We start from the raw sequence: 16,922 nt of genomic DNA, 5'->3' as shown, positions 1-16,922 counted from the left end.
ACTAAATTTCCCTTTAAAATAATTATGAGGGGCCCTCCCTTTTGCGGTGTCAGGTGTCTACACTCGGCCAGAGTTCCCATGATTCTCCATTCCGCGCCCTTCCTCCCCAAAGTCCTTTCGCATACACGCACACACTAAGTTGTACGCCTCCAACATTGTCCCAACGTGTGTGGGAAATCAGCACTTGGCTGACTGCCCTCCCCGGAAAGTTGAAAACGACCCTCCCCTCCTACCCCCACTCGACCCTCCTTATTCGTCCCCCTCCTCCTCCCTCCCCTTCCCAATGTTTCTGGGCCGACATTTCTTGCGCCTACTTGGGTTCCCCTCGCGTCATGTTCCTACAATCATCCGTCCCCCCGTACCACTTCGCACTTACGACACTCCGGCCAACCACCCTTCCGGGGGAGCCCCACCTTCCTACTCTCCGGTCACTTTACACATCATCGAACCCTCATATGCCCCATGACTTTCCATCCAGCCCTCACTCACCCCATTTCCGTTAACTTTTTTTTAATTACACGACGCGACTAATCCTGACGCGTTGTAATATCGACTCTGAAACAGAAGACTTACAAATTTCTAGATCTCTATTATGTCCAGGGATTTGTGAACGAAATCCTAATTCCATTACTGAATAATAATGTCGATAAACGTATTTATCGAAACAAATAGTCCTCTCAGTCTTACTTCTAAACCATTATTAAATATTGTACCTCTAATTTGGTAATTTTTAGTGTTAAAATTACCTGCATTCCTAAGTTATTATTTACGGACTTTGCTTTTCACAGAATTTTAAGAATTTAGAAGTTATAATTGACTGCGACAGGAAACGAATAGAGTGTAAGAAGCGTGGGGGAAGACGCACTACGTGAATATGGAAAGTTGAAAAAATAATTGGGAAATTGGTGCACTACACAGAAAGATGGAAGCATTCCCAGAAATTAATAGGAGAAAATCCGTGTAAAAAGCAAGGGTAACCGCTAAAAAATATTAGTTGAACCAGGGAAGATTCAGGAGGAACGCATATGAGGAGGAACGATATAATCGAAACACTATAATATATCATATAATAATACGAAAGATATCAGGCCAGCAAGCGTCGAGAAACAAATAGAATATGAAATAGAAGAGGCACAGCTTAGACACCGGTATAATTGATGGCGATATTGAAAGGGCGATATTAAGGGAATTGAAATCAAATACGGCCGTTGGGGTAGGTAGGCATTCCAGCGAAACTACTAAAAGGTTTAGGAGAATGTGGATGAAAGAGTTTTCATGGACTAAGTAATAGCATTTACATGCATGAGGAATCAAGCCGGAAGATTTCGTTGAATCAGTTTTAGTTGCTATTCCAAAAAAAGAAACTTTGGGATAGGAACTAAATTTTTGCCATATGTGAGGACTAAAGAAGGGTGTGTTTGATTTCGCAAGCAGTACCTAATGTGATTCACAATATCACCAATTAGAGGATCGAGAGGGTGGCAAATGATCACTTAGGGGATGATCAGTTGGGGTTCAGAAAGGGGAGAGGTACGCATGATGCCATAGCAATAATGATGTCACCAATAGAGAGGAACAGAACACAATCAGGATGAATTTGTCTGTTTATTAGATTTTTAGAAAGTGTCTGATAAAGGAAATTGGGTACAATTGTGAATGTATTGCAGAAAATAGGAGAAGATAGGAGGGATAGGAGACATCCGCAACTTGTACATGTCTTAGACTGCTCAGGTGCGAGTGGCGGATGAAGAGCCTGGATGGGCAATTTTAGAAAGAGGGTTGGACAGTAATATTCATTATCATCGGTGATTTCTAACTTATACGTGAAGAAATGGTTAAAGAGTCATGGGAAGAACTGGAGGTAGGGATAAAAATCAGTGGGGAATACATAAAATCAGTTAGGTTTGCTGATGGTCCAGCTTTAGCCTGCCAAGGGTTTGTAAGCATTTTTGACCACATTGGAAAGTCAGTGGGATAGGTATGGGTTGAGAACAAATGTAAACAAAATATGGATTATACACTCTTCTAGAAAGAGAAAATCTAAGTTAAATATTAAAATGAAAGTTCAAAAACTCGAGCAAGGGGATTATTTTACCTCTCTAGGAAGTGTTTGGACCAAACGGTCAAAGAATTAGGGACATAAGGAGAAGAAGTACGTTAGGCAAATAAGCTTTGATAAGTATGAGGAAATTGATTACAGAGACGTTTAGTAAGGATATTAAGAAACTGCTCGTCAAAACTTTAATATAGAGCGGGGTTTTTTCGTCGCGGAAATATGGTCATTGAAACAAGACGATAGGCGTAGATTGGAGGCTTTTGAAATGTGGGTGTATAGAATGATGGGAAAGGTGAAATGGACCGAAAGGAAAACAACCAAAGTGATAGGTATGATGGGGGAGGGAAGGGATTGCTCGGAGGAATCCAAAGGAGGCAGAAAAGTAAGATGCAGAGCATTTTGTTCGGCGACGGAATGCTGAAGACTGTGATAGAAGGGAGAGCGCTGGGCAAGCGAAGTAGATGGAGGAAAAGGGTAGGCCGGCCGGATGGAATGAAGGGAACGTACGTAGAAAGTATGTGGAATTGAAGAAGGGTTGATCATAGTGTCGGATGACCACTTTTGTTTTGTTAGGAGAGGCAAGTAAAAGTATTGTTGTACAATTAATTGACTGTGTCCATCCAAAACCTACCTTAACAGGTACAGGTACTGTACAATACCAATAATAATAACATCATACCTCAACGTTTGTTGGTAGTTTTAGGTGAATAGTAGCATCTGTGTCATTGGAATCATGACTTTATGGTACCGGGTCCTAACATGTGTGATACCTTAGGGCCATTTATACATATATCAATCTCAAGAATACAGAGTTACTTTTATGGGTCTCAGGTAATCTGGTAAACCTCATTGTCACAGGGAGAAAAGAGAAGTTTCTTTCGAAAACGCTCTCTTATTATCGTATCGTATTCATCTCATCGTCTCGATGCCTTCTGTTAGTTAATAGAATGCTGTTACTTGTTAGCTTGATCATGTTGGTTGGTCTAATGTGCTCATCAACATTTAAGCGAAATGATTGTTAAATTGAAACTATATGTACACAAATTGTGTGGATAAATTCGACTGAAAAATTTTTAATTGACCGAATATGTATAGGTATTGTATCCTCTTTTCTTCCTAATAATACCATCAAAAGCAGCAAAATATTTTTTTCCTTAACTATTTGTAGTGACACAAAAATTTGCCACTGTAAATTCAAACAATTGGTTTTATAATGATGAGTGAATGCCTACATCTTTCTTTGTCCTACTATTTCTTCCTATTTAGCCATTTTTTATTTCCCATTTCGAATGGTGTCTGGCTGTCCATCATGAGTTCTACATATTATTCTTCGTTAGATCAAATGCCCAGCGATAACAGCAGTATCAGCTATATGGTACAAGTTTACGGTAGCTGACATTGCTTATGGGTGTACGTCAAATATTTAATCACCGTAAGTAGAACCCGGGAAGTCAGTGTGATTCCGCGCTATAATATTAGAAAAAATCACTTCAAGCACATGCTTCCAGAGATCAGCAAGTTCAGCATTATGAATCTTTTGCATACTATAATTGAGAATTCGAATTTGCATGCTTTGAAACACACTGTTACAAAAAAGTGATGGCAAATGTATCAGCGAATGTAATCAATGTAAAACATATTAATATCCGTTTGCTCGTCTTTAAATGAACTTCATGAAAGAAACCCTCAATGCTTGCAGGCGTTCTCGCAGAAAGTTAATGATGAACAGTTATTCAAAATGATAAGTGAGTGTCCTCTGGGCTATTATTATATGCAGTGTTTCTGCGTAATATAAGTATCGTAAATATCACGAATAGTTTTCAAATTAAAAAAATACGATTGAAGCGAGCTTTTTCCTCGGAGAGGTGAAATATAATTACTTACAACGAAGCAGTTTTTAAATTAGAAGAAATGGGATATATGGCGCCTAGAAACAATTATAACGCTTTGAAATGGATGGATGATTGTAAAAATCAAATCTGAAGAAGATGGAAGAAGAGAACTGTGCCATGTTGTGCCGGGATAAAGTAACAAGGAAGAGTAATAATATTAAAGAACCTATTATGTTAGCATTATTGAGATTTTAAGTATCAATAATGAATGATATTCCGAATTTTTATTTTGGTTGCTGAAAGGGGTGAAATTTAATCTTTTAATTATCGCAAAAGTAAATAAATACGAGTTATCAGATCCTATAGGAAATTATGCACTACAAATTTTGTCGGGGATGACGTGCTCCCAAAAAAAGTCGCACTTGGCTTTTACCAATGACTACTAACCACCGAGAATGTTAATAAATTCTATGCCCTAATACACCGCTCCACTATATCATATCAATCTATAAACAGTCCTACTCATAAAACCCACACACCTAATAACTGTAATGAATAAGATAGCAATCAAATAACTAGCAAGGATTAGAAAGGAGGAATGCACAAATCAATGATCAATTGTTTGTGCATCAATACAGAATTCAATACAGAATTGTTTCCAAAACATTTTTTCAGACCATGAACTGCGTCGATGTATCAAATATTTTGTAGCTATCTCTCCGCGTTAAAACCGTACCAAGTTTTGAAAGAATTTAATATAAATAGATAATTTGAATCAACAAAGATTGTAGGTGAAATTGTTTTTTAACTTGAATAAAATACGTAATTTTTCACGATTGACTTTGTGGAAGCTATTCAGTACGAAAAAAAATTGATTTTTTCGATGGTAATGAATTTTACCGGTCATGTTTTTTTCACTGTATCGCTGATGAGGCGACGAAGAAAAAATAGTTTTCATATTGCCTCCAAAAGATTCAAATTGGCGTCTTGTGTGGCGTACTCCACACATTGGAAAACTCTGCCAAAGTATGAAAACCTAATAAAATATGCGACTCATAACTTACTAACTAGTGAGAATGAGAAATATTCCCTATAGCTCCAATGAAATAGTGCGTACATGAAGATGATTGCCGAGAACTATGGTTGGAACTAAGGTTGCAAGGTAAATGCTGGAGAAGTCCCTATAAAATACTTTTTTATGGAGAAACTGGGTCTCAAGAACTACCTATTCTTCTCTAGCGGATTTTCCTTGCGAATACGCCCTAAGGTATCAAGTGTGTCCACCGTTTATTGGATAGCGATTTGACCTCCGGATATATATGCTACATGGTAAATTAGCGATATTGAAGGTAAATGAAAGCCGCATCATTATACTGGTGTAGACCATTTCCTCTTCTTTTGCTTGTATTTATGCAATAATGGACGTAATGGGACCCTTTCAGATAAAAGACTCTAGAGGTAAACTAGACCTTATTTGGATCTCTATAAGACCCGTGATTTTCAATGTTTATATCGGAAGAGCAATAAATGGAGCTTATTATAACGCTTTATCATCACGACTCGTCAATTCAAGAATTTGCTTGTAGCAGCTATCCTGTTTAACTATCCTGTTTCCTGACAATCTCTTCATTCTTTTATAGCTTCCTTGCACGGACATTTTCCATTACTTGCATCTGATAGTACATCCTTTACCTTCCTCTGTTATCTTCCTCTCCATATTTTCTTCAATTATGGTCTTCAGTAAACTATCTTGCATCAGGATGTATCCAATCAAGTTCCCTCCTCTTCTTAGCAAGAGTCTTTGTAAGCATCTCCCTTTGGCTTCTTTCCTCACCCTCTCTCCTAAGAACTTCTTCATTGCTCACTCTGTTTAATCTCTGTTATTCATTTTATTCCCGTCATCCTTCTGTAGCATCATACTTCCTTCTTTTCCAATATTTTTCCTACTTCTCTTGTCGTTCTAGTCTCACATCCGTAGAAATATTCTGTATACGTTTTAACGGATAACGGGTCTGTGACAGTACTATTTATTCACTGTTAGTGGATGTATCTTCTGGTAGAAGGAGTTCCTAGCTATTCCTATTCTGCTTAATATTTCCCTCTTGCTTCTTCCGTCGCTCGTGCGCGTCACGCCCTGCTGCCTAAAAGACAGAACTCCTCCACTTGTTCCCGTATCTCTTTCCCTAGTCTCACTCAGAGATTTATTTCCCTAAAATGACGTTTGGTGGAATCATATATACAGATATGGAAAATCATATTTTGCGTGTTGCAGGCTAAATATGTACCTATTAGGGAAAGATGGAGAGGACTTGAAAACTAAAACATAAAACCAAGAAAATAATAAGTCAACGCAAATAAGAAACTGGTAAATCAAATTATAGGAGAAGTGAAATGGTTTACCCAGTTTGGAATTGGGATCTCCAGCATTGGGGAAAGCAGGAAGGAGCAGAATAAATCAACCCCAGAGGATTTCTACGAGAAAAAATCCAGTCATAACGTAAAGCCCAATACTAAATTTAAGGAACCATTTCATTGGTAAATTCATTAGAATGTTGCCAAACCATTTCTCAACGGATTCGATACAAGATCGTTTGCGACAGGAGAGAATATAATAACGGGAGAAATGGAGATTCAGTGCTCCAGAAGGTTGCCGCAGTTGACAGGTCGAGTGGCTATAGAATATTTAAAAATACCAAAAGTATCGATAGAAAAGACTGAACTAGGTATAAAGAAAACTCATCATGCACACGATTGCTTGCTAAAGACTATGGGGGGGACAAGTGTAGGTAGATAACTGCATAGAAGATTTTCTGCCGATGCGACACGTGAAACAGTTTGGAATGAAGCAAAGATATGAACACATAGACCCCGGTACTCATCCCCTGTAAAGGATAATCAGACACGAGGTTCGAATGGAGAGATACGTTAAAAAAATTCTTGGATTGATAATTTGGTAGTTTATAAATCTGTTCGCTCTTGTAAATGCATATTTAAACATCCAGGACTCTTTGTTTGAAAATTCCATCAAATATTGGAACTCTTTCCGTTTTGTTTCCATTTCCCTCGGTGTAAATTAAATTTACGTGGAATTTCAATCAGCATATTGACACAGTGAATGTTATAAAATATAATAATACTCCGTTATGTCGTAATCATTTTTGAAATCGAAAAATTATCTCTTCCACGAGATACAACTTCTGATTGCCGTGATTTTTGAACCTTCGTCAGTGTATTAGAGTGAAATAAACCTACAGACGTCATTTACGAGTGGAAAATTGGGAACATTTCTTTATGCATTAGTCCAATGTTTTGGAGCACACTTCAGGAAGACACTTCACTTGCTTCACGCTTGGTCAATAGATTCAAAAGCATGCCGTGGTATAAAACCAATTGTAGCTTAACTCATTTTCATTTGTGTGTTCGGTAGATCCCTAATTAGACTTCCTGGGTCCTTCTAGACAATATACGAAGACGAGACGAGAAAAAGAAGAGAGGCATCCTAAATAGAATATTAGGTTGATATTGGATAAGAGAAAGCATTGGAAGCAGTTCTTTTCTATCTCATATCCCTCGATAAAAAAAGTTAGCGTGGAAGGTAGGGAAAATTCCTTTTCATTATCATAAGGGAGCTAAAAAAATTATGTTTCATTGAAAGTAACTTACTGTACTCCAACCTATATTTTTCCCGTGCGAAAATTATATCACAAATATTAAATTTATAGGATCCAACGTTGCCATCTAAAGCTTATTTGGTAGTCCGCTGAACACAAGAGTAATGTTCTTCCATGGGGATATTTAATCAAAGTCAGGAAATTAGTAGTAGTTATTTTTATAGACTCAGACTTATTTGAACGATCGCTGAAGTATTTCAGCGGAGCGATTATGAATTTTAGTGACAAAACACATCAAGGATGAAGAAAGACCTTAGACATTATAACGCGGTTCGGCATATTTAAATAAAATGAAACCTTAAAAAAATGTTTTCTTTGGTTTTCAAAATATTTATTTTAATTGTTTGGGGTGATAAATTGAAGATATTTCACTGTTAGAAGATCTGGAAGATAGTTGTGTAGCTAAATTAGGCCCAGCCTATGGCTTAATTTCCCCTCGGCTGTGCCGAAATCTCCCAAAATAGCTAGACTTTGTTGTATTGCTTCAGAAAATCTTATGTACATGTATGTATCGGAAAATCAAGGGACGGCCATAATCATTGTTCCCATCTCGAAAGAAATGGGCCATAGATATTGTAGGGGTTTCTGCTAAAATATCAGTGGAGTAATCGTTTTCAGTACCTTTTCAAGAAGTTTATCAAAGTCTTGTGATTTCGAATACCGTAGCTAAATCACCAATGTATGATTTTGACAAATGCGTAGTATGCTTGAAGAAAATTCTCAAATTTTAGGAACATTATCTACTTTATTACCTTTGATAATCGCTGAAGGTCGTCGAGATTAACTTTTAATTAACTAAGAGAAAACTTAGCCATTGTTCTCTGGGTCAATGTTATACATTTTCCCAGAAATACAGGTTCGAAAAAAATGAAATGGAAAGCACATAGTCATGCGATCCAGGTTAAACCGTCGACAATGTCATGGTGGAAGTCACTCTATCTATGTAGAGTCCTTATATCTAAATAATTTATAATCCTGAAATTAACTGTCGCTATTAAAAGTTGACGTGGACTTTCATTTGATTGTATATTTAGAAAGCTTTTGGATTTTTACTATAAAAATAACACCTGGATATCCCTAGTACTATTCAATGCCTCAGAGCGGAAATCCCAATAATATACCACCACGGTTGGCTATGGTTTTGGAATACGCATCATCACATTTTTACATATATTGAAATCTGTTCTGGTATTTAATCTCTCCTATATTGAAAAGGTTGGAGTTTCCCATGGCTATAGCGAAGTACTTCTATTTTCTCTGGCTCATGGAGTACCTCGATGTTACACTGTCTTTTATGAATACCACCTCTGACAAACTAGTTTCTCGTGAATTAAGGAACTCTTCCACGAAATGAAGGGTTGTGTATTTTGTTTATCAACCACTCCATGTAAATACCTACGATTGAAACAGATTCTATTCGCGTTAGGGTTGAATATTCGATACTAAGGCTCGACAGATATTCCGTTGAATAATGAAAGTACTTGATTAAAAATTGTCAAATTTCCACAAATTAAAATTTAAAGCGACCGGTTTTAATGTAACTACATGTGATGATGTAGTTACGTTGAAACCGGTCGCATTAAATTTTATTTTGGGGAAAATTGCTAATATTTTATTAATCATGATACTCCACCATATCACGCCTGAAAGGTCTCTTTTTAATGAAACTACTGTTCCTTTCAATATTACTCTCTAATCCTTTTAATCGAAAACTCAATGCTCAGCTTACCAAGCGATTCTCCGTCAGGATATATGATGCTCATCGGTCAATCCGGAAGTCACGAAGAAGCGAACACCGTCAAAAGTGAAAATGGACGAAAAATTGCCAAAGTAGTTTGCACGATAAGGGATAAGGGGTAGTTAGGATTTGTAAGGTCACGAGGGCGAGGACCAATGTTGCAGAGAAACCCGAATTCGATATTAGCCTACATTTTACAACAGGCAATAATATTTACACCGCTTAGCAACCGATCCGACGAAAGTATGAATATAGCGTAGACCAGATTTGAGCCGGAATACCACAGAAAAATCCGCAGCCAAGTGTCGACCCCGGATGCACAGCGTGGTAATCCAACACACTTGCCACATCGCACCATCCGTCTTCAAAGTGCCGAACACTGGCTCTCGTTACCCTATTACTCGTTTGATGTGATGAGAGCTATGAATCTGAGCGTCAGAGGAGAATGAAAGAACAGTCGCTCTTGTAGAAAAAAGAAAGAGAAAATATCTCTTCCGGGAAGTCCTCTCACCTGATGCGTCAATCGCCGAAAATTTTTCGCGGTCTGTTCGGCGGATCCGGTCTTCGGGGTCTCACTGATCCAGCGAGGGAGAAGGATGGAGAAGGGCTCTCTGGGTTATCCTGTTATGCCCCACCGTCGCCGTAGGGGTCACCAGCCGCATTACGAGTGAAGGCGGAGGCGACTTGGGACAAATCATCCCACCCTTTTCTCCCCACCAACACATGGGTCTCTTTCTACCCTCCCCTGCCCTCTCCACTAACTGCCCCTTCCCCACACTACTTCACTCCACTCAGTCCTCCTCCCCCGTTTCGCACCCACCCCCACCCATGTCCGGCGTCAAACATCACCACGCAGTCTCATCGCCGAGAATGACGGACGCGTGTGTCCCACCCTCCGTCCAATCGGCGGCCATCGCCTCCGTCATCCTGCAGTGGGTGGGGGTGACGGCACCCTCTCTCTTACCACACCCCGCTAAGTATACCCGATCCCCTTCCCCCGACCCATCATGCATTTTTTTCCATCCCGCACTTTTACTCCTCTACACATTCCCTTCACCTCCATCCCCTCTCTCCTGAGTCTGCGCGTCGACTCCCGTTTCTAGCTGTTCGTTGCCGATGCTTGTTAGTTGATTTATATCTATTTATTTTAGTGCATCAGCAGTATTTTGGCAGTTACCGAAAAACAAAAATTATATATGAGGTTTTTGCATCATACATTTTTGGGAATTGCTGCGATTCTTTTTAATATACTCGACGATCAGGACAATTCTATTCACGGCTGCCCGAAAATGTGTAATGTATCGGATGAAAGAAGTAACAGAAGTCTCCTTTTGAAGCTTTGAGACTTATTAGGTTATCCTTATGTAGTTTTACTGCCTAGTTTACGTAGGTTGTGATTAAATCACTCCATACATCACGTGAATTCCGGGTATACAATATCTAAAAATAAGTTCTATATTATTTTTGCAGGGCTGATTTCTCAATATCCAAATTAGTCTAAATAAAACCACCAGCAAGTATTCATATCGCTGGAAATCACAATGATCATTAATGGTCGCATATAAACTGTCGAATTAGTAACTTCTTATAATATCCGAATCTGTTTACCTAGATATACGTTGCCTGATGGGTACTTGTTTACCGTGTGTAGCACTCTGAGAGCAAATCGGAAGCGACTAGCTTTAATCTCATCTTTGGAAGTCGGAAGAATATCATCAAGTGGACGGTTTGTAGAAACACCCCCTGGAAAGAAATTTGCTCCGTAAAATTTGTATAGTCAATTTAATAATCGAAAAATATAAAAATACAGAGAAACAAGATGTACTGATATAGTCTCCTTCATTGATTGCTTTTGCACAAGACTAATGGAATGTTCACAGGACGGATGGGTGCTTTAATGTGTTTCTCCCGAACAGACAAGGACGTAGGATTTCACTGAAATAATATTAGTTATTGAGGAGAGAAAAACATAAATATCACTCTTTTAAATGTCCATTAATCTCAAATTAACAGTAGTTGATTATTTCAAAACGTTTTTCAAACCAATTTACGCAATGAAGAATCCAAAATTTATTCACTATTTCTTATACGATATACCAGTAGGCACTCATTACTTTTGTATCAATTTCAAACGCAATGGATACTCTCACGACTATTTATTTATTTATCTCGTATGCAGCAGACTGGCCTTTTATTGGTCGTTATATGGCTCTGGTCAGGAGTTGAATCAAAGCACAAGCATAGAGGTATAGAGTTATCATGGGTTTCCTACCGTCTGGAGATAGTTTATGAGGATTCCTGGAACTAGTAGGTACACATCCGTGTGGAATTCTGTTATTATAACTACCTACCATAGATAAACATTTTATAATTAACTATTTTTAATTTAAACTAATGTGCAGGTTGGCCTTGGTTTTAGATCATGTCCGTTTTCTGTACTTATTAAATAAAATATTTCAAATTAAATTCTTTTGAGCCTTGGACTTTTTAGTTACAGGTGATTTATAATTTGAACTAGCGGAGGCAATTTATATTCAATTCCATATTGCAAAAAGGAAGTTTTTTCATGCAAATAATGCGTAACAGTGCAGGTGTGCACGCGCATATTAAATTCATTGGACATTATGAATAAAACCATAAGTTGATGAGCTTCACCGGAGTATCCATCGTATCCGCAGTCCGATCCTTCTCCCTCACCCCGCCCATTCTTTGAATCAGGGGTTGAAGAACCAACACATGCCAGATTTCCGCACTCTGTGACCGTACCCAACACTTAAGGTCACGAAGTCGTCTCCCTATTTTCAAGCTGTTGAGTTTTAGAGAGGTTTCGTGACCGTTGCACAGTTTCGTGGTCCCTGAATCATGACGGAAAACAGTACTTCTGCATTTTTAATGAAAGGAAGAAAAAATAACTTGCTTCTCAGGTTCCTTGGACACATTTCATCTTGCCTAGCCTTGATTTGATTTCAAGTTTGTATTTTCGTATTTATTGTAGCCTCAGTTCAGAGATTTAATGATGATGAGGAAGCGATTCCAAAACTCAAAAAAACTCATTCACTGCTCGATTTAATGTGGAAACGTTTACGGTGTGATATGACCTTAGCCGTCTGATCACCTTAAAAACTCAAATATCTATTGTACCGGGTGATCTTTATTTTCTTAATTTCCGAAGTTTATCAATACTGAGACTGATAGAGACACTCTGATTACTTAAGGGTATTAATTTTCAATTATAAGCAATTAATGAAGAATGATGATGGGAACCTTTTCTTATTTTATACAATACCCTTTACGGACCATTGCCGTACTCTAAGCCCGCTCGTTAAATTCTTATCGTGGGGATTAAATTAGTGGTTGAAATGAAATTAAATTATTGCCTTTGTAATTTCACAAAATTTATTTTAAAACACGACTCAGGTTTCGACGTTGAATGCCATCATCAGGTGATGATGACGTTCAACGTCGAAACTTGGGCCGTGTTTTTAATTAAAGTGTGTGGAATTACAAAGTCAATAATGTCATTTCATTTCAATATGCTATACAAATTCCAGAAAGTTACGCCGGGGACAACAAGTTAAATAAATTAGCGGGTTTAAAAATATTAAGACCAGCAGTTCGGTAATGCTATCAACTGAAAAGTAAGTGGGGATTCAGAAATTGCGATATTTAGGATGTTGATTTAGGTAAACTGGCAGAATTTGTGAATTTAGGAGAAGGAGCCAAATGATGGAATTATAAAACGCTGACCTATTGTGTCAGCATTTCCCAATTTCTTCCAGTATTCAAACTATTAAGCGTGACTGAATACAATTTAACTCCAGTCGAGAGTTGATGAATCCTGTAATGCCTCTAATGTCTAATCATTTTAATTTCGAAATAAATCTCGTTGTAGTGATACGTAGGAGTTATCACACATTTTTGATGACCATCAGTCCTTGTTGGCATGTATAGTCCTATGACCCGTGGGATGTCTCCAGACTCAAATAATTATCAGTAAATAATCTGTAAGTGGTACTTTATGGCTCGCTGTGCTTATATCATTTTACTGTATCTCTCCGATGTATTTTTCTAATGATTTTTGCATAGCTCGAATTTTTTGTTTACTATTCATGCAATTAAAAACGAGACCAGAAGTAAAGAGGGGATCTCATCCAGATTTTCCGTCCCTTTGGGAACATGTATTTCCACTGCTGATTCCTTGCACATACCTTTTCCTAACGTTGTCTCCAATTCCAAGACTGGAAATAGCACCCGATGCAAAAATACCTCAGAGGTTCCTCTCATGATTCCACTGCTCCCTTCCCCACAGTCATCGATCCGAATTGTGGTTTCATAATGTTAACAGGGAGAGTTCAGCTCTCACCGAGCGCTACGGCACGAAAAATGGCCACGAATCAAGTTTAGGGAAATATGTTATTTTCATTACGCTTCCCATGATTCTCTCGGTTGATATGAGGGAACTAAACACGTACCAAAAAACCCTGCACCTTGGATTGAATTGAGGGTTGTTCGAGATTCGCCCGACTTTGGACCCTTGGAACAGGCTGTTGTACTTACTTGCTGCTTCACTAAGCCAATAATGCCCATTGACCACCACTATTTTGCTATTGCTTCCCCCTAAACCGCCCTCTTTTGTGGATACACTTAACTTATACTTACCTGCATACGAATCGCAGACGCAGTCACATATCAAAATATAATCATAAAGAACACCTTAGTTTTCCGATTTACTCTAAAGAAATAGTCCTTAATTTCGATTACATGGATTTTGTCGGTGGCAGTCAAGTGGTAGGTGATTGAAAAACATTTTACTAATAGATAATAAAGTACCGTCAATGATTAAAAATAAACACATCCATATGATGCTTCTCATCACTCACTTCTTAAATCAATGTCTCCCATTTTACTACTGCTGCTGTGTAATTAACCGAACCACGATACGAGGAATTTTGTACATGGTATGATTGGTAACGACTGTTTTATTAGATATTTCTCTTGAAAGAATTCACATGTTCAGCCAGGTCATGGCCCCTCGTCTAAGCGTTTTATGGGTGCATGATCAGTTTGGGATTATTATCCTTTAATGTATGCTGCCTCAAAGATAATTCGTGAGAAAGGTAGATTACAAGTAGACTTGAAGCAATTCCTATATATTTTCCCTTCGTTCTGCGTACAAATAAATACGCCACTCGTTCTTAATTTTCCAAAGATTTCTCCAGGTGCAAGTAATTTTTATGAATAACCCTCGTTCATAATGTTTTACGTTAATCATAGGTACCCAAATTTAAACTGCATTTTTACCTCCCGCCACACGCCCTTGCGGGGAATTGTGTACATAGATGTAGATATCTAGACCTATGAAGCGGACAATTGAACCTGTTTCCCTAGAATTTTTGAGTACCTGATTGCCCATTAAAATCTCGTTCCTTTTGAGAGGGGTCCTGAATATATGAAGTCAGGCAAATTATTTCATTCATATTAATTGCTTTCTCTTAATACTGGTGTGGTGGTCTTGTATGATTACATATGGTTACAATGATGCCATTGGTCGCACGGCCTCTTTTTTTCATCTTAATTCAGCAATACTTAATACTAATTGTTCAAGATTATTGTTATTTCTTTTAATTTTTCTGAACGAAGTCAGAATCGAAAAAGAAAGTGCTTCCAGTAAACCATTAGTAATTCTGTCCCAGTTCTCAGACTTCTTTGGAAAAAACCTACCCCCTCCCCCTAACGCTGGATGGCTTTCCCGAGGGAACTCAAGATAGTTGATTAAGATCTTTACCCACCCGAAAGAAGTGCTCACTTATTCGATACATCCCTAGGTCTCCTGCGCTCTTACGTATGCAAGCACTCACTCCCTTTTCCTTAACGCAAGCGAGCCCCACGGCCTATGGCGATGGAGATATGGGAGCAAGGCTGCGGCCCCATTGGCCGGAGTAAAGGAGGCACTCGGATTGTGGGCGTGTCGCCGGGCGGCAGTTGCTTACCCATTGGGTGGTCGATCGGCCAACGGGAAATGGCGGGGAAACAAAATAAAGAGAGTGCGAGCTTCCACGAGGGAGAGGTGTGTGTGGTGATCGATTTTTCTTTTTTCCCGCTCGAGCTTGGAAGCAGCGGAGGGTATGCCGTGGGGGGAAAAAGAGGTTCTCTCCAGTGGGCGCGTCAACACATGACGGCGATGCGACCCTTATAGTGGCCTGGTAAAATATTCGTCGACGATCATCGTATTGGAGAAAAGGGTGTGACGTAAAACTTCTAATTCATGTCACCACTGCACTGCAATGATTAGAACAAAGGAAAACTCATTCGATCTTCTCTATGAAAAGTCCACAAGGAATTGAAAAGAAAATGGATTTCCACAATCGGAAGGAAAGCTGTTCTGTCACACATTTGTTTGTTAATCATCATCACTACGTGCCAATAGATGCCTTTTTTGTATATATATATATATATATATATATATATATATATATATGTGTGTGTGTGTGTGTTTGTGTGTGTGTACATATAATATAAATTATATATAAATAAATAATGTAATTTATATTTTATAAATATAAATTATATATATATATATTTTTTTTTAAAGTAATCTACCGGTTAAGGTAGGTTTTTGGACTGACACAACTACCAAACAAATATTTTATTACTCCTAACAAAACACAAAATCAATCATCCTACTCTATATCAGGTCCCTCTTCATCTCTGAGTACTTCCTTCCTCCCTTCATCCCGTCCAACAACCCTATCCTGTTCCTTCCCTTTCCTCTTTTGCCCAACATTCTACCCTCTATCACAGTCTTCAACATCCCACTGCCGGTCAACACCCCCTTCATCCACTTTTCCTGCCTCCATAGGATTGCTCCCAACAAACCCCTCTCTTCGCCCACCATACCAAGTACTTCCTCATTTGTTTTCTTCTCTGTCCATTTCACCTTCTCCATTCTTCTCCACACCCACATTTCAAAAGCCTCCAATCTACGTCTATCCTCCTGCTTCAATGACCACGTTTCCGCTCCGTACATAGACATACATACACGCTCCAAATTAAAGTTTTTACGAGTCTTTTCTTAACATCCTTACTCAAAGTCCCCGTCATCAACTCCCTCCTCCTCGTGAAAGCCTCTTTGCCTAGCGCAATTCTTCTCCTTACGTCCCTACTACTTTGACCGTGTTGGTCCAAAACACTACCGAGATACGTAAACTGTTCTACCTGCTCTAGCTTTTGCCCTCCTATTTTAATGTTAAGCTTGGCCTTTTTCTTTCTAGAAAATCGCATAACCTTTGTTTTATTAATATTGATTCTCATCCCATACCTGTCGCACTGAATTTCCAATTCACTAAGCAATGCTTGCAGCCCCTTGGCTGACTGACAAACTAAAGCTTGGTCATCAGCAAACCTAACTGATTTTACGAATTCCCCGCCCACTTTCATTCCTACCTCGAGTTCTTCCCATGCCTCTTTGATCATTTCTTCTGCGTACAGGTTGAACAGCAACGGTGATAATGGGCAACCCTGCCTTACACCCCTTCCTAACACTGCCCATCCTGACTCCCCGTTTCCCACCCTCACCTGAGCAGTCTGAGACATGTACAGGTTGCGGATTAGCCTCCTTTCCCTCC

The sequence above is a fragment of the Hetaerina americana genome, unplaced genomic scaffold, assembly GCF_022747635.1.
Source record: "Hetaerina americana unplaced genomic scaffold, ioHetAmer1.1.p SCAF_7, whole genome shotgun sequence".
Taxonomy (NCBI): Eukaryota; Metazoa; Arthropoda; class Insecta; order Odonata; family Calopterygidae; genus Hetaerina; species Hetaerina americana.
The sequence above is the reverse complement of the archived record's forward strand: the minus strand, read 5'-3'. Positions refer to the sequence as shown.